Source organism: Lissotriton vulgaris, chromosome 5, assembly GCF_964263255.1.
Source record: "Lissotriton vulgaris chromosome 5, aLisVul1.2, whole genome shotgun sequence".
NCBI classification, from domain to species: Eukaryota; Metazoa; Chordata; class Amphibia; order Caudata; family Salamandridae; genus Lissotriton; species Lissotriton vulgaris.
This window is the reverse complement of record NC_141693.1, coordinates 596,259,950-596,283,476: the sequence shown is the minus strand read 5'-3', so window position 1 is coordinate 596,283,476 and position 23,527 is coordinate 596,259,950.

Sequence of the window (23,527 nt, the reverse complement as noted above, 5' to 3'; positions counted from 1 at the left end):
TCGTGGGCCAGGGGTCCTGGCACTGGGCGCGGTCCAGGCGCGGACGGGCGTAGACGGGCTTACCTTTGGCGCGCCTTCGGCGCACAATCGGCGCGCCCGCTGCGCGTGACCGCTGCGCGGGTGGGCGGAGCAGCTGGGAGGTGGGAGTGGGGAGGGTACAGAAGGGAAAAAGGGGCGGGGTAAGTGGCGGTGGCGGGAAGCGGGGAGGGAGAGCGGAGGGCGGCGAGGCAGGCGGGCAAACAGGAAGGAAAACGCTAACACGGGCACAGATTCACAAGAAAAAACAGGCACAAATGGCGAGTAAAAACAAGACCCAGAAAAATAAAAACAGTAAAAGCAAACCGGCAGGCGAGCACGGACCACGCCGCTCGGAGGAGGGGGCGTGGTCAGCGGCAGCGAGGCAGGCAGCGAGGCAGTCAAGGCAAGGCAAGGGGGCACACGCAGCAGCTGGTGGCCGTGCGGCGCGGGGGTGTCCCACAAGTTCAGTTTCACTCAAGAGACACAGGCTTACACATACCCACACATTAATACATACTGTCTCACATAAACACATTCACCTGCAAGGATGCACACAACATACATTTAAAAGCATTTTTTACTTACCTCAGATACCAGGGAAGGTCATATCCCAACTATTTTGTTAGACCTGGCTCTTTTGACAGGTTTATCCCTAAACATTTTGCCTTTTGCCTCCGAATTTTCTGCCCCAGTTTTTGTTGGCTATAGGATTCTGGGTACTGGATGGCATATTTGATTTACTGCTAAGTCCCTAGTAACATGCACAGTGTGTGCCAGGGCCTGTAAATCAAATGCTACTAAACGGCTTGCAGCACTTATTGTGCCACCCACATGAGTAGTCCTGTAAATGTGTCTCAGACCTACCACTGTAGTGTCTGTGTGCACAGTTGTAAACTGCCATGATGTCCTGGCAAGCCCACTTGCCAGGCCAAAGCCTTCCCTTTACTTAGATTTAAGGCACCCCTAAGGTAGGTTCAAGGTTGAAAATGGCACTTTTAGAAAGTGGGCATTTTTTTACTTTACCATTCTGTGTGTCTCTGGCTTTGTGTGTATTCAGCATCTCGTGTTTGAGTGGCAGGAGCTGGGATGTGCATTCCCTCTAGACAGTCACCAGGGAGGGGGGTGGGGTGCATCCTGCATCACCTGGGTGACTCATTACAGGGCTAAATAGACCTGGTCTGCATTTAGAGTGGTGGGAGCAGTTTTGCTTGCATCTAAATATGCTGTGTCTTCTTTTTCACACTGCTGTCTCCGCCCCCTGTGGTCATACTGCACCAGGGAGAACAGGACTGGTTTGGAATGGGTTCAGAGACCCTAAAAGCAAAGAGATCAATTGCAAAATGGGGCATAAGTATTGCACCTAAAACTCCAGGACTTTAGATTACTTCAAGGAACAAGAGCACCCTGCCAAGAAGAAGAGCGGATGGACTGTGTGAGGAGCACTGCCTTTTTTGTGTGAGGGGTGGGTTCCCCTGCAGTTGCTGCTTATGTCTGTGGTGGAGGAAAAAGACTGACTTTATTTGCTCTGCTGTTATTTCCTGCTTGTGAAGAATCTCCAAGGGCTTGTGTGTGTTGGCCTCCTGTTGAAAGTCTCAGGGATACAAAAGATTTCATGGAAAAAGACCATTGCTGGGTCTAAAGTTGACCTGCCTGGTGGGTGAGCTGAAGAGCTGCATGAGGAGCGCTGCTCCTTATGTTAATGGGGTAGGATGGCTTACAGGTGCTGCTTCTGCCTGGGGCAGAGGAAGGACTAGATTGTTCTTCAACTTTTCAAGCAATCCATGTAAACATCCCTTTGTTTTGCTGCACAGCATGTGGTGAGGGCTGCTTAGAAGTCCTGGTGCTGGAATACTGCAGGAATGCAATGCTTCTCTTTCCTCATAATTTTGAGTGACGAGAGGAGAGAGCTGGTAGCAGAGGAAGTGCTCTCCCTGACAGCCGGTGTGTGTGCAGTGGAGGTGAAAGCTGAACAACTTCTTTGAGTGTAATGGCCGCCTTTACAAACAGATTAAAGGGACATCAATGGGGGCTTCTTGTGCCCCTAGTGTAGCTAATACCTTTATGGGAGAATGGGAGCTTAAGAACATCTACAACGAACTGGCCCCATTCTTTGAAAACGTTTCCTATTGGAAACGTTTCATAGACGATATTTTTTTTGTTTGGAATGGCCCGGAAGATCTTTTACAATCTTTTATTCTTTGGTTGAATGCCAGTGACACGAATCTGAAATTCACAGTGAACTCCAACAAACAGAAAGTGGATTTCCTAGATATTAGCATTGAGAACACCAATGGCCAACTGTCAGTAAGCCTGTTCAGAAAAGACACAGCCAAGAATACTATTCTAAAATTTGACAGCTACCACCCCAACTGTCAAAGGGAATCTATCCCCTTTGGGGAATTCTTGCGCATCCGTCGCAACTGTACAGACATAAAATCCTTCCATAAGCATGGAGATGCCCTCCAAGATAGACTTCTCAAAAGAGGATATCCCCATCGCCTTGTGCGACATGCTTATAAAAGAGCCAAATATTTTGACAGGTCAGCATTACTTCAAGGCACCAAAAGGATGAAACAAAATAGGATTACATGCGTAATCAATCACTCCACCCTGAATTTCAAAATCAGGAATATCATCAACAAAAACTGGAGAATCCTAAATTGTGATGAAAACACGTCCCCTCTACCATTACCATTGGTAGCCTACAGAAGAAATAGAAACCTCAGGGACATGCTAGTACATACTAGACAGACCAAAAATGTCCCATCAGAAAATCAACATTCAATTACTGGCTTACCGGTAGTCCTAGGTAATCACAGATGTGGCTCTTGCCACGCATGTGATACAGCGATCACCTCAGATACCATAACCTATAATGACAGAAAGATTAAACTACGCCATCTGACAAACTGCCGTAGTAGCAACATTGTCTACATTCTTTTTTGCAGTTGCGGCTTGGCCTATGTGGGAGAAACGGGTCGTGAATTTCGCGTCCGTTATAGCGAACACAAGTCTGCCATTAAGACAAAAAAATTGTTGGCACCCCTGGTCCAACACTGTTTGGATAACAATCATTCTGAGCAAGACATTAAATGGTCGATACTGGAGAAAGTAATCACCAAAATAGGTCAACCCAATGAAGTGACTCGCAAGAAGCGGGAAACATTTTGGATATTCCATCTTGACACTGTGAAACATGGACTGAATGAGGAAATCTCATGGTATGTTACAAAATAAACTCAGGCGTACCTCATTCATATCCAGTACTTAGCCAATGAGACTTTCCTCTGATTATTCTATATAACCCAGGTCCTCCGGCTCTTCTGGGCCTCACTATACCCTCGGTGTTACTATGTACACATTACTACCCTGCAGAATCATGCCCAAATCACATGCCAGTTGTCCTCTCAACGTGACATTCAACTTATGCTAATAACAAAACTTCAGTGGCAGACCCTGTGGGATGTACCCATTAAATCCTTGGACCCCTATCACTCACTCTCAATTGATCACATGAATACGCCTGGTCCATCTCCTTTAATTAAAATTGTTAAAATTTTCTTTATTTTTTAATTTATTTTTGAATTAGGTTCCAGCGTAATAATCAGTGAGTATCACAGCCATTATGTTCCTTTAGGACATACGAGATAGTGATACATTTCGAAACTGACCAATCAATGATGGTTCGAACACCCACTTTTTCCGGTTTCCAGCATGGCCACTCTACCCTATTAGAACATTGGAGATGGTCTAATGTTTCGTAATAGAATAATAAATGATTGCACAGCCCCCGTCTCTGCTCGATTAAAACAAATCAAAAAGAATTAGTATTTCTTTTCTTTTCCGTTTTGCCGGATTAAATAGATCTACGTCCGTTTTTTATGTTTGTGACACTTCGAAACAAGAGTCCATCATTTATGTTAACTCGCACCGACCAATCGTCCTCTCGCGATACAATGGGACGGCATTATAAACCGGATTAGAGACACTGCAGGTCGCTTACCGCCGAGGACCGAGGAAGATCCGAATATACCCCGAGACCCCACATGTCCAGGTATGTTGCCATCTGGGACGCGGTTTAGTTGCTAGTCCGACCGGAACCCTTGCCGCGCCCGCGATGTTAGTAATTTTACACCACTAGTAGTCTTTAGACTATCGCGCATAGACTGCCTGAGTTCTACGTTTAGACTCCACTACGTACGTGTTATAAACCCTGCTACTTATCCCTAACCGTCCTACCTTAGCATTTACACTCCCTGGGGTTTCTTTTGCTAAAAATATGTAGAGAGTTCAATGCTTAGACTCCACCGCGCTGTAGTTAAAAACCCTGCTATCTATCTTTAACTGTCCGACCTTAGCATTTAAACTACATCGACTCTCTCTTGCAAAAAATAGGAGAGACTTTGAACAGTATAGTAGCTTAAATAAATCCACCACACTGCTTCAGTCCGTACAAATGTCTCTAATTTTTCTAGCTATTAAATGGATGCAGTGTAAAGAATGGGGTCAGATTCATCAAGCTGAGAAAAGCATTATCACCATTCCCGGTCCAGGAACTGGCAGCAGATCACTAGCCATATAAAGGAATGTTTCCTGCGTCTATGCAAATAACGAGACGTAAGTTCACTTTATGAGTATCCATCTGCAGAACTTGTGGGACCATAATTGCAATAGATCTGATGAAATGTGGTTCTTGTGTTTCCTTTCTCTACCTGTGTAGACCGCAACTACTGAGACCACATCTTACCAATTCATTTTGTACTACTGAGGGCATCATCAGCCATTTAAAGGTATATCTCCACACATTACGCCATTTAGGCTAATTATATTCCGCTTATATAGTGTATGTACATATCGAAAGGAGAAACCAAATACTATATATGGACACTTTTCTTGCCTTATAGTTTTTAATTGACTCCCTGGAGAACAAATAATCGTCTCTGAACAGGTTGAAGTAATCGAACCCTGTTTCACAATGAAAAGTGGTAAGAATGACAGCCTATTGGGTATTATATATTGTACATATTGAGTTACAAATGATAAAACATGAAATATTGTACTCTCCATGCAGGTGTTTTTAACAAGTATTCAATCTGAAAATCTATCAACTGAGCACGCAAGGAATCCATATTGGCCTAGCCTTTCTTGTGAGTAGCACTATGTCCTGGTTCGCATGATAATAACTCCTGTATTTTAAACTAGTATAGAGGGTCCTCAATTAAAAAGAGCACTACTTGTCTTCTATTCCTAAATAACTGGAACTCTCCTCTCAAGTCCCTGTTGGCCTCTCATTATAACAAATTAATCATCCACGTCTACCGGAGTCAGTGGCTCTGATGTTTCCAAAACTTGTCGGGCATGTGGGGTGCAGCCATGCTAGACCTAGGCAATGTTTTATATTGTTGTATTTGTAAATTGTTGTATTTGTAAATCAATAAGAAGAAGTGTTGGTGACAGATATTTTTTCTTGTCTTTTCTTGTAAATAAACTCCTTGTAGGTCCCCTGATATCTTTGACCCACAAGAGAAAAAAAGGTCCTGAGGAAGGTGGTTATCCACCGAAACGCGCGTCGACCAATCATGTGCGGGGGTCTTAAGTCTTTCTGAGACCCTAAAACCTGACAACATGTGAACTTGTCAGTCCATACGTAGTTTTTCTTCCCTTTTTTCCCCTTTTTGGTAGTGTAATTGTGGTATGCATGTGTGTTTGTTTGCGAATTGAGTTGTGTCTTTGAATATCAGGTGGCCTTCTTAAAAATCAATCAATTTCTTTAGTGTATAAATAATTCTTTCTTGTATTTTTGGTGTGTTATCAATAATGTGTGTTTTAAAAACCCCAAAATTTTTTTGAGTCTGTAAAATGTATTTATGATGAATTATGTAATTTGTATATGAGAAATTGAAATGAAAAAAACTTAAGCAAATGAAAATAAAAACTATGACAAAATAAACATGTTTATATAAGTCTGTCACCTTTCTCAAAATTATCTGATGTACACTGCCTACAGATATATATGACCATTGAAGGAACAACTTTCTAGAACAAATTTCTCTCTTCCCCTCTGTTCCTTGGTCGCAAATTATTCTTTTGAGGGGGTCCCATTCCTCATGCTGTGGAGGTGAAAGCTGCCATGCCCGAATTCCTCCATTGCCTGACAAAAGTACGGGAAGCCGCCGTCTTCCAGCAGTACCTGGGATAGGAGGAAAGACGATAGCAGCTGCGCCACCTGGTTTGGGATCCAGCAGCCATAGACCCAGAGCCCAGCACCTCCTGAGTTCAGATGCAGATGCAGGGGTGAGCGGGTACACTTCCCTTAAAGGAGACAGGAGCCTCGCCTCCATCCCAACACCGCAGTTACTTTCGGCTGCAGTACGGCGTGTTGTGGGTAGCTGCCTTGGCCACTTCCTAGGTGGTGAGGACTGAGGAAAGTCGCCCTGCGATGGGGGGGAAGGAGGTGTGCCCACCCCCTCTATTATTGGCAAATACTGGGGGCCTTGGAGCAATGACACTGACAGGGGGAGTCCTCGACAGAGGCTCTCATTGTTGCAAAGCCGCAATTGGCTGCAGCGTCTCCGCATGTCCATGGGCCGCCACACCCCATTGTTTCACATGTGGGGGAAGATTTTGTGTGCCCTCCCCCCTCCATTGTAGGCATGCACTTGGGGGCATGTGAGAAGTTGCCTCAGAGAGCAGGACAGGTGGCGGTCCTTGACGGAGGTCCCGGTATTGCTCAGGCTGTTGTTGGATTACTGTGTAACCTCTGAGAGAAACGCAGAAGCGCTGTGTCCCCTGAAGGTATCGGGGACTGTTATTAATGCACCAGGATGGTGTTGTTTATGGTGGTACTGCTTGTGCCACATAAAAGTATTTGCCTTATGGCAGGAGCTGCATAACTTGAACAGTGCCGGCATAAGGTGTTCAGCATAATGTGTACATAAATGAATTTTCATGATCTGTGCAATTTATGAATATTTACTTTATTGCACTAATTGTTATGTTTATGAGAATTTCCTTATGGCAAAGTTATTTAGGATCTATGTTATGTTTATGACATTTCCGTATGGTAAAGTGATTTATGAACTCTGCGATGTCATGACAAGTGTCTTGTGGCACGGTGATTTATGTGATTAACGTCTAACGTGTTTTATGTGCAATACACAGGATATTTTTATATAACCTTGTGTTGAGTCTCTGTTTCTGGTGTTCCTTGTGTGTCTCTGGTGTGTGGGTACGTTGCACAAACGCTTTACACATTGCCTCCGGGATAAGCCTGAATTCTTTACTAAAGCTACCAAGGGGGTGGGAAGGGGTTATATCGGGTCTGTAATTCCCTTACCCTGAAAAAAGTGGAGCGTGCTGCCTGACTTAAGTGCACACCCTAGGCAACCAGAAACCCAATTTCTAACATATTTGTACTCCAATTTTGTTACACTGATAGTGACAAATGTAATACTGTTCACCATTAATGTCGTAAAAAATGACAGGGTACATGGAGAGGGAGCCCCAGCCGACATTTATAAGGTAGAGCTGCCACTGTGTTCCAGGCCCTGATGTTGACACCTCTGGAGCAAGGGGTCGCAAAAGAAAGGCCAGGGGTTGCAAGGGGCAAGCCAGGGGTTGCAGCTGTGACCCCTGGCTACCTCTAAATGAAGGCCATGTGCATTTTAGAATCGTGCATGGGAAATAACCGGTAGTTTAAGATAGTATATCAATGATCCAAATGATTACGCAGGAACACTGTTAACAAGCATTTGCAATGCATCGGTCTCACATTTGTTAGATTTAGAGCTATGGGCATTGTAAATGATAATGCCTTTTACCAATGTGTTTTACTTTGGAGTGGAGTGGATGCATGTGGTTTAGAGTGGATTTTTGTGGTTGAACTGGAATTGTTAGCTGTGGAATTGTGTTGGTTGGAATTGTGTGGGGTGTAGTGTATTTGTGTAGTGAAATTATGTGAGTTTGTATCCATAGAAGGGAGAGATTGAACAAGTAAAAGTGCTTGTAAGAAACAGAAGAGGAGAGGGATATGAACAATTGAAGGCACAGTGTGTAGGAGATTACTTGTGTGCGAAGAGCAAATACATGGGATTTGCCAGGGAAAGAGGATTTGAAATTGCAAAAGTAATGTGTACATGTGTGTGTGAGGAGCACTTCTTGTGGAGGTGAGGGTAAATGAGTGCGTGTGATAGAAAAAGGGATGGCAGGAGGAATATGTGGGAACGAAAAGAAGCTCTTTGAGAGAGGAGTGTGAGAAGAAGGTCAGAGTAGGAGGAATGTGAAAGGAAGATGTGAGGAAGGAATGCATGCGGTACAAGAATGAACTGCCAGGAAGAGTGGTGTGGGTGTGTGGTTAGCTTGAGTAATATGAAAAGGATAGAGATAGCAAAGTCTTGGAGGATGGACAAAAACGGTGTTTAAATAAAAGTATGAGAAAGGATGTTATGTTACATAAAGGAAGGGAGGTGGAGGGGTGAGACAGGAAACTTGATGATTATGCGTGTAAGCAGATGGAGAGAGATAAAGAGAGATTTAGAGAGTAGCTGTGAGAAGAGATGGCAGTGCTTGAGACAGGAGAGAGCAGAGGCAACGTTTGGAGAAGAAAATACTAGGAGGTTGCCTGGCTACCACCAACAGAGAGTGTTATATTGCTAAGAAAGCAGAAAATGTGTCATCATTGATAGAGTGAGGGATATAGAAACATATAGCTTGAAATGAAATTAATAAGTTAGTGATGCAATGCTAAAACTGTCTTTGTTGCACAAACTTTTTCGGCTAACATTGAGACTGGTTGCTTTAACGTATTCAACAAACATTTCTAATGTTTTATAACATGAAGTATGCCTGGACGCACTAAGCATGGACACTAAACACGCCAAAAAAAAAGTGTTCCCCGGTCAAGGTAGAACCACAACGGTAAATGTGACAACCGCTAAAAAGTCAAGGCAGCAACAGCCGGGAGACCTCTTCCTGGGGTAAAAATTGGTAAGAAGAAAAATGTCAGTATTTTTTTTGAATCAGTGCTTTTTATAACAGCAGCTGTTTATATGTGAAATAAATCAGATTATACTGAAATAAAGAAATAAACGTACAATGCAGACAGCGAATGGTGTTGAAAAGTATCTGACCTTAAAACCCACCTCACGGGAGGAAAACAGACCGATTTATCCCTGCAGGAAGCGCGGATATAGGAGGCCTAGAGGTCCGTTTTATACGCACAAAATCTAGGGGACAGTTAGCTTATTGAGATGTACGCTCGCATTGAAATATTTGAAGATCTGGAGCACAAAAGGCAAGGCCGACACAGACATCCATCCTTCGGAAGTGGATACACAGAGTACATCGGGCTACTGTAAAACCTTAGAAGCAGCAGAAGTGCGGTGTAAAGCACTATATATCAATACAGCAAACCCTTGTGTAGCAATAAACAAGGCCGGTTTATCCACGCAAATGTCTCTAATACTAGATAGCGATTGGGAAGATTGGGAATACAATAACCCCCCCAATGCCAAAGAGCCAATAATGAGCTAATACAAACTGCAGTTTACCCAGAAAGTCGAAAGGATAAATTGGCCTTCTCTGACTTGAAGCTGTTATTTTGTAAAGGAGGCATTTATAAATACTTGTCTGTAAAGCATGGCGCCGGGTACCCCGCCGTCTTTACAGCACAGTGCACGCAGACAATGCTGCCGTTAATAAAGCGACTCTTACAGTGGCGGCTGGTGACATTAGAAAGTGGTGAGCCGTAAACTTATTGTGGTACCCAACTGCGGCGAACCAGTGTAGCAAGGATGCCCAAAGAACCTACAGGGGGTTCGAGGGGTTCTCCCCTCGAGAAAATGTTGGAAAAAGAGTGGACAAATGGTGCATTTTCAAGCAAATTTAAGAAAGCAGGAAGAATAATAAAGCAATACAATTGAATGAATCATCATTTGAGAAATTGCCAAATTTTATGAGCTATAGAGGACAATATTTGCGTATGCTGATGTTATCATTTGCTTATATTTACTTGTGAACATACTGATACACTTGTAACTGTTTGTGCAATATAAAAAAAACATTTGCTCATGCTATGCAAGCAAAAACACGCATAGGGAGCACGGAGGAATAAGCCCAGAACCGGCGTCTTATGCACACACAATATCTGTGTTTGTGTATACATGCTATTAGACGTCAGCTGAAGGCCTACTCACTGAAAAACACAGGGAGTGGCCAAAACAGCAGTATTAAACACCCTGGACTGTAATATATTTAACACTAATGCACAACCTATGGAACTAGCATAAAACTGTGGGCAGCCCTGGCTTCAGCAGCAACAATATGGAAGAACATGCAATAGCCGTCTTGCGATGAAACTGAAGATGACACGACCAGTACAGACAAAAGCTACTACTCTCTCATCACCTACCAACAGTAATGCCTAAAACAACAGATGACATCTTGTGAGTGAAGGGACAAACAGAATCGAACGTGAGGAGACCAGGAGGCAGAATGCAAAACCTGCATTGATGACAGCTCCGTATGCGGGAGAAGAGAACCTCTCCTTGTCACTTATTTTGTTAGAGCAGTGCCAGTGCGCAGTTTTGGAAGTCTGTCTCAATGTAATTAATTGCAGTAATGAACCTTCGCTGCTAATAAGCACACTCCATTCTTGTACTAGAGCCGTTCATCATTAATTTCCAAAAGATGGTCATTTCCCTCTAGCAACTTTCTCCATAATAACTGTCTGCACTGGTATCTCAGGAAAGAGAGTGGCGCGCGCTCTGTTGCCCAGGCAATATTTTCCACCACCAGCATCATCAAGGGTCATTTATTGCTTAATGCTGGCATTTAGCTGATCCATATGCCCGCCGAATTTTGGAAGCTAATGAGATTAAAGCAAAAGGACAAAAAGTGATTTTCGCTGCATGACACAGTTCGGTCTAGTGCGAAGCCATGAGGAGAAGTTTATTCGGATTGTTCAACGCCACCTTGTCACTAGGACACATTTTTTTAACAAATCTACTCAAGGGCCAGCAGAGAATTAGTAGACACGGGTCGGCGGGGGGACATCCCAAGTGTGTAATTAAAGCGTGGGAGCGTTACCATGCCGATATCCTGCACTCTGCCCCACACGAAAAGCCCTAGCACCTTCCAATTCTCAAAGTTGCGCACTTACCTTACCGCCGGTCAGCGCCGCATCTTCTTCTGGGAGTGGGACCTTGGCGCCTTCACACTGGAGCGGAAACCGGTACCCCGCCCTCCGTCCTCATCCAATCCTGGCGCTGGAGCAGCGCCAGGATTGACACAGGGCATGGTTGCTTTCTGCCCGCATGCCCATTAGCAGAGCGAGGTTTCGCTCTTCTAATGGGCATGCGCAGGCACAAGTGCACATGCGTGGGCAAGGCTGAAAAACGTGCCTCCGTCCCCACTCATGCTCACCTGTGTGCTGCTGCCTGCCTCAGACAATGCCTTATGCCTGTCAGTCAACATGACACAGGACCGCCCACCCCCTTCAGACTCTGAATGGGGTGGGCGGTCCTGCATCATGCTGACTGACAGGCATTGTCCGTCGGCGTTTTGAATTGAAGTAAACTGAGAGTTTACTTCAGTTCAGACTAGAGCAGTACGCCGAGGGAGCTGCAGGTGCGGGCGGGGGGGCAACGCCCCAACGCCCTCAATGGACGGTCCGCCAGTGGACTCTTACCACCCAACCATGTCGGAGACGAATTACACGATGCGCTTGCCTGTCATAGGGATATGCAGTTGTGTTCTTCGTTTTGTGTAAACCCCCAAAGTACAGTGGCACGTTTAAAACAGTTTGTAGAAGGCAACTCCTTTTTACCGAATTATAGATGTAAATATACAACGTATCAGCGTCCCTATGTTCCAACTCATGGAGACAAGACTCAGCCCCTCAACTGATAACGGCTATCTCCCCTTCTGGCCTGAGCCTGTTCCTGGCTGCGGGGGAAGGCTGGGCTGGGGCCACCCAGCACCTGGAGGCAGTCAGTGCTGCTCGGCCTGCGCCTCTAAGAGGATGAGCCAATATATGATAGAATACAGGACACCACCAGAGGAGCAACACAGGCCTTGTGTTACAACTGGTGACTGCCTCGGAAACTTGTGAGCCGAAGCTCAGACAGCAAAGCATATTAAAATGGATACTCACGATTTTATATACCATACTTCCAAATTTATATAACGTCCTATTAACTCTCATGTCTGACCGTTTGCAAAATCTTAAAAGGTGGGTAGATAGCTGGGATGTTTCACCGAGATATTTAACGTTTATTAGGATGTTGGCGAGGAGGTGGGGGTACATTGGGCTCATTATGCCTCTCGTATGCTGAGAGCAAATGCCAAGCTTGACACATCTCCCTGTGCTACCCAGACAACTCGTCCCAGCACACACAGACTGCCTGTCTAGCACTCTGCACTAACAGGAGAAGCACCATTCACCTGGTGGGTCCTGCCTCCAGAAAAAGAGGTGCCTGGAAGAGTTTCTCTGTCTTCGTAGGGGTGGGTGCCTGGCAGGCAAAGGGTCCCTGGCTTAAGACGTGTGTGTGACAGAGGGTCCCTTCCAACATAGAGGTGGGTTTCTGGCTGTCAGAGGGCCCTTGGCTCCAAAGGGTGCCTGGCAGTGTGTCTCTTACTATGTACGGGTGGGTGCCTGGCAGGGAAAGGGTTCCTGGCTAAAGAAAAAGGGATTGTGGCTGAGGTCTCATCCTAAATAGAGGTGGGTGCCATGCAGTCAGAAGGACCCGTGCTCTAGAGGATGGGTGCCTGGCAGAGTCTTTTTCTGTATAGAGGGGGGTGCCTCCCAGGCAGAGGATTCCGCTTTACAGAAGAAGAGTACCTCACAGACGGTCTCTGCTTTCCTAGAGAAGGGTTATTAAAACTGCCTTTCAAATTCCCGTCCTATCACAGACTTGCCGTGTCTTATGAAAATCACCTGAAACTGTGTCACCTCCAAGCTTAAGGACTATTTAGAAGGAAACAGTCTTCTCTGTATCTTTCACTCTAGTTTCCTCTCTGGTCACAGTACTGAAGGAAACAACGAGCGAAACAACGGGCATAAAGGCACAAAAACAAGGGAAAACGAGTCAAACAGAAGGCATAAAGGCACAAAAACAAGGGAAAACGAGTCGAACAGAGGGCATAAAGGCACAAAAACAAGGGGAAACGAGTCAAACAGAGGGCAGAAGGCACAAAAACAAGGGAAAAATGGGGGAAACAGTGGGCAGAAAGGCACAAAAACAAGAGAAAAACGAGTCTAACAGAGGGCTGAAAGGCACACAAACAAGGGAAAAAACGTGTCAAACAGAGGGCAGAAAGGCATAAAAACAAGGGAAAAATGGGGGAAACAGAGGGCAGAAAGGAACAAAAACAAGGGAAAAACGAGTCTAACAGAGGGCAGAAAGGCACAAAAAACAGGGGAAAACGAGTCTAACAGAGGGCAGAAAGGCACAAAACAAGAGAAAAATGTGGGAATCAGCGGGCAGAAAGGCACAAAAACAAGGGAAAAACGAGTCTAACAGAGGGCAGAAAGGCACAAAAAACAAGGGGAAAACGAGTCTAACAGAGGGCAGAAAGGCAGAGTCTAACAGAGGGCATAAAGGCACAAAAACAAGGGAAAACCGAGTCTAACAGAGGGCAGAAAGGCACAAAAACAAGGGAAAAAACGGAGAAACAGCGGGAAGAAAGGCACAAAAACAGGGGAAAAATGAGTCTAACAGAGGGCAGAAAGGCACAAAAACAAGAGAAAAACGTGGGAATCAGCGGGCAGAAAGGCACAAAAACAAGGGAAAAACGAGTCTAACAGAGGGCAGAAAGGCACAAAAACAAGAGAAAAACGGGGAAACAGCAGGCAGAAAGGCACAAAAACAAGAGAAAAACGAGTCGAACAGAGGGCAGAAAGGCACAAAAGCAAGGGAAAAACGGGGGAAACAGCAGGCAGAATGTCACAAAAACAAGATAAAAACGAGTCTAACAGCAGGCAGAATGTCACAAAAACAAGATAAAAACGAGTCTAACAGAGGGCAGAAAGGCACAAAAAACAAGGGGAGCAGAAAGGCACAAAAAACAAGGGGAAACAAGTCTAACAGAGGGCAGAAAGGCAGAGTCTAACAGAGGGCATAAAGGCACAAAAACAAGGGAAAACCGAGTCTAACAGAGGGCAGAAAGGCACAAAAACAAGGGAAAAAACGGAGAAACAGCGGGCAGAAAGGCACAAAAACGGGAAAAATGAGTCTAACAGAGGGCAGAAAGGCACAAAAACAAGAGAAAAACGTGGGAATCAGCGGGCAGAAAGGCACAAAAACAAGGGAAAAACAGGGGAAACAGCAGGCAGAAAGGCACAAAAACAAAAGAAAAACGAGTCGAACAGAGGGCAGAAAGGCACAAAAGCAGGGAAAAACGGGGGAAACAGCAGACAGAATGTCACAAAAACAAGAGAAAAACAAGTCTAACAGAGGGCAAAAAGGCACAAAAACAAGAGAAAAACGAGTCTAACAGAGGGCAGAAAGGCACGCAAACAAGAGAAAAAACGAGTCAAACAGAGGGCAGAAAGGCATAAAAACAAGGGAAAAATGGGGGAAACAGCGGGCAGAAAGGCACAAAAACAAGAGAAAAACTAGTCTAACAGAGGGCAGAAAGGAACAAAAACAAGGGAAAAACGAGTCTAACAGAAGGCAGAAAGGCCCAAAAAACAGGGGAAAAACGAGTCTAACAGAGGGCAGAAAGGCACAAAAACAAGAGAAAAACGTGGGAATCAGCGGGCAGAAAGGCACAAAACCAAGGGAAAAATGAGTCTAACAGAGGGCAGAAAGGCACAAAAAACAAGGGGGAAACGAGTCTAACAGAGGGGAGAAAGGCAGAGTCTAACAGAGGGCAGAAAGGCACAAAAAACAAGAGAAAAACGTGGGAATCAGCGGGCAGAAAGGCACAAAACCAAGGGAAGAATGAGTCTAACAGAGGGCAGAAAGGCACAAAAAACAGGGGAAAAACGAGTCTAACAGAGGGCAGAAAGGCACAAAAACAAGGGAAAAACGATGGAAACAGCGGGCAGAAAGGCACAAAAACAAGAGAAAAACGAGTCTAACAGAGGGCTGAAAGGCACACAACAAGGGAAAAAACGAGTCAAACAGAGGGCAGAAAGGCATAAAAACAAGGGAAAAATGGGGGAAACAGCGGGCAGAAAGGCACAAAAACAAGAGAAAAATAAGTCTAACAGAGGGCTGAAAGGAACAAAAATAAGGGAAAAACGAGTCTAACAGAGGGCAGAAAGGCACAAAAAAACAGGGGAAAAACGAGTCTAACAGAGGGCAGAAAGGCACAAAAACAAGAGAAAAACGTGGGAATCAGCGGGCAGAAAGGCACAAAAACAAGGGGAAAACGAGTCTAACAGAGGGCAGAAAGGCAGAGTCTAACAGAGGCCATAAATGCACAAAAACAAGGGAAAACCGAGTCTAACAGAGGGCAGAAAGGCACAAAAACAAGGGAAAAAACAGAGAAGCAGCGGGCAGAAAGGCACAAAAACAGGGGAAAAATGAGTCTAACAGAGGGCAGAAAGGCACAAAAACAAGAGAAAAACATGGGAATCAGCGGGCAGAAAGGCAAAAAAACAAGGGAAAAACGAGTCTAACAGAGGGCAGAAAGGCACAAAAACAAGAGAAAAACGGGGGAAACAGCGGGCAGAAAGGCACAAAAACAAGAGAAAAACGAGTCAAACAGAGGGCAGAAAGGCACGCAAACAAGGGAAAAAACGAGTCAAACAGAGGGCAGAAAGGCATAAAACAAGGGAAAAATGGGGAAAACAGCGGGCAGAAAGGCACAAAAACAAGAGAAAAACGAGTCTAACAGTGGGCAGAAAGGAACAAAAACAAGGGGAAAACGATTCTAACAGAGGGCAGAAAGGAACAAAAACAAGGGAAAAACGACTCGAACAGAGGGCAGAAAGGCACAAAAACAAGGGAAAACGGGGGAAACAGCGGGCAGAAAGGAACAAAAACTTACCTTAAAAGTGAAACTGTCGCCAAGCCAAAAATGGTTTCCTAGGTGATGGTAGATGCAGGATGGGCAGTCTCCAGCAAGCCAGGCAGCAGGCGAGGCCAGGCAGGGACTAAGAACCGCTTCGATATCCGGATCCGGTCAAAAGGGAAAGGAGCCAGAGCAAGAAAAGCCCGAAAAATAAAGGGCATGGCACCGAGGGCGGGACTGCTGAGGTGCAGAGACACCCACCCAGTGACGTCTGCTATTACCACTGATTGGTCGCAGACGTCTCTGTTCCACTGGGAGGTCAGAGTCCGACTCCCCACAAGGTTAAGAAGGGGTGGGGCGGGTTGCGTGTGCTGCGATAGGCGTAGTTAACAGAGCGTGGTGATCAGCAAGCTTCACCTGGAAATGTGTGCTTTGGTCGGTGCGCGGTGTGTGTGCTTCATCGCGTTTTGAAGGAGCAGACCAGCGCAGGGTGGACGGCATTTTAATAAGTAAGCAGGGGGATGGTGTCCCTCCTGGAAAATAAGTGGGGGGATGCCGTCCACCCGCGTGGTACCCCGACTCGAGCCCTGCACTCCCCCCAGGCTCTGAGTGGCAGCCCTCAGGGAAGCAAGTCCCACCTGCGAATGTAAACAAGCTATTGCCATTGAGCCATTGTGCTTTCACTTTAATGAAACAAGCTCTTTAACTGAAAGCGCAAGGCAAAAATAAACACGTGCCTATGATTGCCAAAGCTGAGTGACAAAGGCAGCCGCTTGTTTATATTTGCATCGCGCTTTCACTTTAACCCGTTTGCTGTGTGCGTCGGCCTATGGCCGTCGTGAGCACTACCTCCGTAGTGCTGGGCATGTCCGTTGGCCGACGCGGCCCTGCCCGCGCACAGAAACGCCCACACAGCGGCAGATTCTACGTCATACTTAACGGGTTAAGTGAAAGTGCGATGCAAAAATGAACATGTGGCTTCCATTGCCAAACACGAGTGAAAGGAAATAGTGCTGAGCCACAATATAAAGGCACCGTATAATTTCTGAGAGTAAATGATCCAATCCGGATGGGTGGAGCTAAAAGGAGACAGGGCGGTAACAAAAAAGCCTGCGTCTCAATTAGAAGCCGTTTACCATAAATGATGATGCTACCCAATAAGAAACATGGGCGGGGCTTCGAGTCCATTTCTAAAATCCACTCTACCACAATATGTCTCGCAAATCGAGGAGCTCATGCGCTCTACAGCGCTAGGTTTGCGAGACCTAAAAAGCACGAGATCAAGTAGTCACTTTAGGAATTGCTTAGTAACGTAACGCCAAATGTTTTCTTTTATTTTCGCACACAATTAAAATATTTTTACGGCTTTACTTCTTGGATAATCTCTCATTTACAAAAGGAGCAGGACAGGTGTTTTAAACACTACATTATTTCTAGTTGTATCCCCCGTTGGTCTCTGCTCACAGCCCTGCACCGGATATACATGCCTCATAAGCTCATAGTACACTCGCGTCCTCCCTCATCCACGGCTCCTTGTCTCAATATTTTTTTGGGGCTTTTTAAATATTCTCCACAAATCTTCGTGCAGGCACCGCAGGAGTGCCTCGGGCAGCTACCTTGAATATAAAGCGGCATTCATCTAAGGCTCATAGGCAGGTAATTAAAAGCGCCAGCGTGCGCACGGATGCCAGTCATCCATCAGTGCAGACGCATCGCTGAATAAAGTCCTCACGGGCTCCCGTCTTAGCACGTGCCTCGCCGCATCCACAACCTGCAGCCGTTACAGCAGGTTGTCTATGTTCCGGCGCTGATCATAAAGGAATCATTTGGTATTCACTGGGAGCGGGCTCTTCCCTCTTTATGGTTTCCATTCATCACGATGTAAGCAAAGTTAGTGGACACTTAAAATAAAGTGCTTCTCTTGTCTCCTTTCGGAAAGTCAATGACTTCCGTTGCTTTCGGGTCCTGAATAGCTTCAGATGGATTCCTCACTGGTAGCAAGAGAGTAACGCACAAAGATAGTGGTTCATTTAACCCGTTCTGTAAGTAAACATAGGTTATTCTTTTATAATCTTTTTTTGGGAATACACATTTCTAGGGAAATAGTTGTTGGTTGAAAGGGTAGTGGAGGTGGTTATGTATTTTGTGGACTGTAACTATGTCTTGCGTGAATAGGTAATGGGAGCCGATTAATTATGCATTTTCGCGACTTTAGGTTGATTGTGTTTGCAAAGGAGATCACGGAGAGTACAATAGTCACTTTCAGACCCGTCAGGTGCACATCTGAATCTGAAGTGATCTAAGTGCAACAAGAGACCTAATCAAGTGCAAATCTTACCTCTTCCCCCTTAAACCAAAACGATGTTATGTGGGGGGTTTTCTATAGCGCTCGGCTACTCCGAAGAGTGTCCCGGCGCTTAGGATCCAACACTAGACAGCGGTGTGGGAGGGCCGGATAGCTTTATTAGGTGAACAACCAGGTCTTTAAACACTACCTGAAAGGGAGCAGACTGCCCGTGGTTCTTAAGGACACAGGAAGAGTGTTCCATATCTGAGGGGCGAGGAGTTTGAAAGAGCGACCGCCACACCTGGCCCGCCTTGTGGTGGGGACTACGGCCAGGGCTAGGGAGGCCGATCTGAGTGGCCTGGAAGGCAGGTAAAAGTTCACCCGTTTCCGGAGATAGAAGGCTCCCAGGCCGTGCAATGCCTTGAAAGCTAACGTCATTGCTTTAAAGATGATCCATTTTTTTATCGGAAGCCAGTGAAGAGTGGTGAGAAGAGCACTGGCAGAGGCCCTCCTAGTCAAACCAAAGATGGCACGGGCTGCCGAGTTTTGAACAACTTGGAGGCGAGATAGGAGGAAGTCAGGGAGGCCCAGGTAAAGTGCATTAGCGTAGTCTAGACGCGCACCGATCAATGCCTGTACTGTAACTCTTCTATGGTCAACTGAGAGAAGGGGCAAAAATTTCCGAAGCATCTTTAAGATGGCGTAATATTTGCCCACCAAACCCAATATCTGGGGTTTGAACGAAAGGCAATTATCAATGTGAATCCCTAGATTTTTTGGCGACAGCCGAGTCACTCGTCAGAGGGAACATGGCGGAGGGCCACCAGGCCTTCCAGCTGGGATCAGGGGGGCCGCCAAAAAAAAGTATTTCCGACTTGGCAGAGTAGTTCAAGTTTACCCATCTTCATGTGAACCTATCCCCCACTGGTCTGCAGGGAAGTGTGAGAGTGTGCTCCTCTACCATTGATATGACAAACAGATGTTTCCCAGCATGCAAAGTACTATCATTTGGATACGCAATCTTTCAGCAAGATTATTGTTGCATGATGTAGGAGTCGGAACAAAGGTCCAGTCTGAAGATCAAAAGAGCTCCCTTTGAAGGAATCGATGCGTTCCATGAAACTGTGCATTATCCCATAAGCAACACAGGCCTAGGGCACAATACAATCTTGCTGTTATTAAAAATAATAGTGTCTCTTGACACTGCCAAGTATGTGTTCCAGATCAATCGCCTGTCTCAAATAAGCAGGTAAGTCAAGGCATTGGTGGTGCCAGTGGTTTATTTCTTCTAGATCCTCTTCTTTATCAATGATCCTCTTCAGATCAGGGACCAGATGTACAAATATTGGGGATTGCGATTTCCAAATTGAGATTTTCTTAGAAATCACAATTATAAAATCGGTATTCCTTAATGTATGAAACCTTTTTACTTTCAATTAGTGATTTCTAGTGAGTCCCAAATCAACCCACTTTATAAATATTAACGAGGTAGGTTGCATTTTGTGACCCATTAGGAATGATAGCCATTGCAGTGAGGGTGGCCTGCTGAGATTGATTCTAAGTATAGGATTTTTTTTAAATGCAGCCCATTTTCCTTAAAGAAAAAGAGAATGTTTAAAAATAAAAAATTAAACGTAACTTCCCCTTTTACAGAGTAGGTAATGGTTCAAAATAACAATTTCTGCAGTTATAAAATATATATTTTTAACATTTTACAGGGGGGGGCCAAATCCCATTTGCCAATCGGTTACCACCTCCTTTGCAGAGGTGGTAAAATATGAATGTCTTGCAACCAGAATTAGGTCGCAAAACATTAATACATAACACTACCTTGTGGCATTTAAAGGAATGTCCTACACACGCCCCTTCCAAATATCAAATTGGTATTGGCTCGCAAACCCAAATTGTGGTTCAGTAACAGTTTGAAGTTTGTACATAAAAAAAGCCTTTTTGTGGTCACAAGCATTTGGAATCCCAAAAATGCTTTGCACATCTGGCCCCTACTTCTTGCATTTAGTTCATGGAATACTACAGAGATTATTTTGATATCAGTTATGTTCCTTATTATTTAATGCTTTCATTGCCTAGGATCAATTCTTTCATAATTATTCTAACAACACTCTGCTCCCCAACAACTGCCGATCAAAATCTGAATGTTTCGCTTTTTGCACTGTCAGGATTATTTAACAGTTTGAAACACCTAAATGAAACCAATTGCCTCAAAGTTAGAGGCCCTTATTTTTGTTTGAAGTCTTTCTTTGTAGAAATCTGCCATCTGGCCAGCATTCCAGTAGCATGGATCGGGTCAATCTTGTTCGATAAATAGCGATTGCAAACTTGAAAATGTTCACTTGCAGCATTATACTGCTTATATGCTTTCATTTGGATGTTGTCAGCTAGAATGTCTTCCCAACTATCTGTCAATCTTCTGCAAAGAAAAAGCAGAATGGTGCAGGTTACGCTCTGGTGTACCGACCAAATGGGGGCCTTTTCTCAGTAGGCCTGGATGCTCAGCATTAGTTTCCAGTTTTTAAACAGGTCAATTTACTTTTTATAAATAGATTCCAACTACAACACTTGAAAGAGATAGTGGATGTCCCCAAATACCATTTTTGTAAATGCCTCAGTATTTCATACACCTGCTGTGGAAGTATATCTTTAGTTTGATTTCTGCATTACTGACCATCTTCATGCTCTACCATAATTCAGCCCTTCCAAAACATTGTTCGTAAAACAGCAATGATCCTTGTTCTTTACTGGGTAGCCTCATTTCCTTGAGCTAATTCACAGTATTAATTTATCAAATGAAGAACCTAGTTGGCAAAGTACCCTCTATAAGTCAATGTAGCATTAGATACCAAAACAGATTAATGTGTGGCACAAAAATATCCCAATTACCAATAAACAACGTTCAAAACCTTAGCATGCATAGTGGGACATAGGAGCACATTGCATGCCAAGCTGTGCACATTCTTCGCTTGTGATTCAATGGGGCAACCACAGGACTTACTCCAGTTAAACATAGGTAGCCACTATGTCTGTAATTCTTCTGAGGCGTGCCATCTCATTGGGTCAGTCAGAATAGTTATAAATTGCTAGTGCCCCAACCTGAGCATGCTTCCAAAATCCATACTGTCCATTGTAGGGTCTCCGGAGTCTTTAGCTTCTCTCTGTTCTTGTCACACATGTACCAGGAGGTAGCACGCAGTTGACAATGAAGTCCAATGTCATCAGAGTGCTAAGACTGTTCATGCATCTTGTCATCACCTCTGAAATGCTCAAATGTAGCATGTGGATGGTGTCAGACTTAATGACCCTTCCGTGAAACTGTGGGGGGGGGGGAAATTGGTGGATGTCTAACTATGTCATCCCAGAAAATGTGGAGTAAAGCTTGGCAGGTTCCTGATAACGTTAAGCATTTGTGGCTTGAAGATCTCTGAAACCTTCACAAGATTACATAACCTTTTGCACAGTGACTACTTTAATGTGCAACACATGAACATGTTGGTGCCTTTGCAGCATTACTGTGAAGCACTTTTCCTTCTTGGACCACCCTATCCCAGCCAAGTCTCGGAAGACTGTAAAACAATGGGATATACATTATTGTAATGCCATTTAACCCAGAATGGGTTGGACCCTTAATATCAATGTTAGAATATCAATGGTACTTAGTATGACATTCATAATATTGTAGGTACCATTACATTGGAGGTTACGATATTGTTTTTCTTTGTTAAACAATAATATCAAAGTTTTAAATATTTGTTTAGGGTTTTAATGCTGTTTACAGCTTTTTCTATTAATGATGTTCAATTTACTATTTTGTGTTTCAAATTATCCTTATCCTTTAAGTTTGTTGTTCTTTTTATAGTGGAGTTTAATATTATTTTTGGTTCAATATTTTTTTAAATAAAACGTATAATTATACTTTTGTAAGGGTCATGTTTGTAGGAATTCTGGGTAGATAGTACTTAAAAATATTTTTTAAAAGTAAATTGCATTTTTTATATTTTATAATTACTAATAAAATTTATTTAAAAAAAATATATATTTATATAATACCTACTGGTGGTCCCCAGTAGGTAGGTATAGTTAGGACCAAGTTTCCATAGGAAGAGCATTTTTTGTTTTGCTTATAAGTTATAACTTTGGCGTCGTTTGATGAATCTTCATTACATTTTCCAAACTAATTCTTTGTTCAGCTGCTATGTTGAAAGTTTGGGTGTGAATCATCAAGGGGGGGCCGAGAAAAAAGGGGGGTCCCAAAACGTGTTTTCTCCGTGCAATTTCCATAGGAAACTTTAGACAAGGCTACAGGTCGAACGGGTGAGTGGAATTACCCCAAATTTGGCAGGGAGAAGGGTATTGGTCTAGGCAGCACACTTTCGTTTATTTGGTGTAAATCCGTTCAGTAGTTTTGGAGAAATATTGAAATTTGCAGATATCAATGTTTGGGAATTCTGTCATCTGATTGGCTAAAGCTTTACCAGCACAAGCTTGCTGCTTATTGGCTGCGAACAGTTGCAACTAGGAAGTGTTGGCAGCCATTTTGTGTTTCCGTTGAAGTGAGTATGGGGAAATAAGGGCAAAAAAAGTAGGAAAGAGGAGGGTAGATGCGCTGTGAGCTCTTTGGGGTGGTTAGGGTGTGCTATACAGGGAGTGTGAAGCGAAGTATTTACCCCTACCGGGGATGAAAGCGTGCACCTAAACCGTGAGCTGAGTGCTGTAAACTGATGTGCTCTGGGTGCTGTAGGCATACGGGCTGAAGCAAAGTATTTACCACTGCCGGTGTGAAAGTGTTGTGTTGCCCACAGTGAGATGGTGCAGAGGTGAGGTGCCGGTACACTCGGGGATGAAAGTGTGCGCCTAAACCGTGGGCTGAGTGCGGTAAACTGATGTGCTTTGGGCGCTGTAGCATACTGGCTGCTGTAGCATAGCTGTGGAGGTGTTGTTAGTATGCGTTTATAGTATAGCAGGAGTGGGAAGAAAACTACTCACTGGTACCGGTCTGAAGATTCGGGGATGAAACCGCGAGCCTAAGCAGGGAGCTCATTGCTGTAAACGGATGTGCTGCGGGCGCTGTAGGATACTGGCCGCTGTAGCATACCTGTGTAAGTAGTGTTAGTATGCGTTTATACTATACAGGGAGTGGGAAGCGAACTACTTACCCCTACCGGTCTGAAGACTCGAATGCAGTGTTTTAGCAAGCCGAAATAAAGAAATAATCTTGAAGAATATAATGCAGAATGTTGCAATGCCACA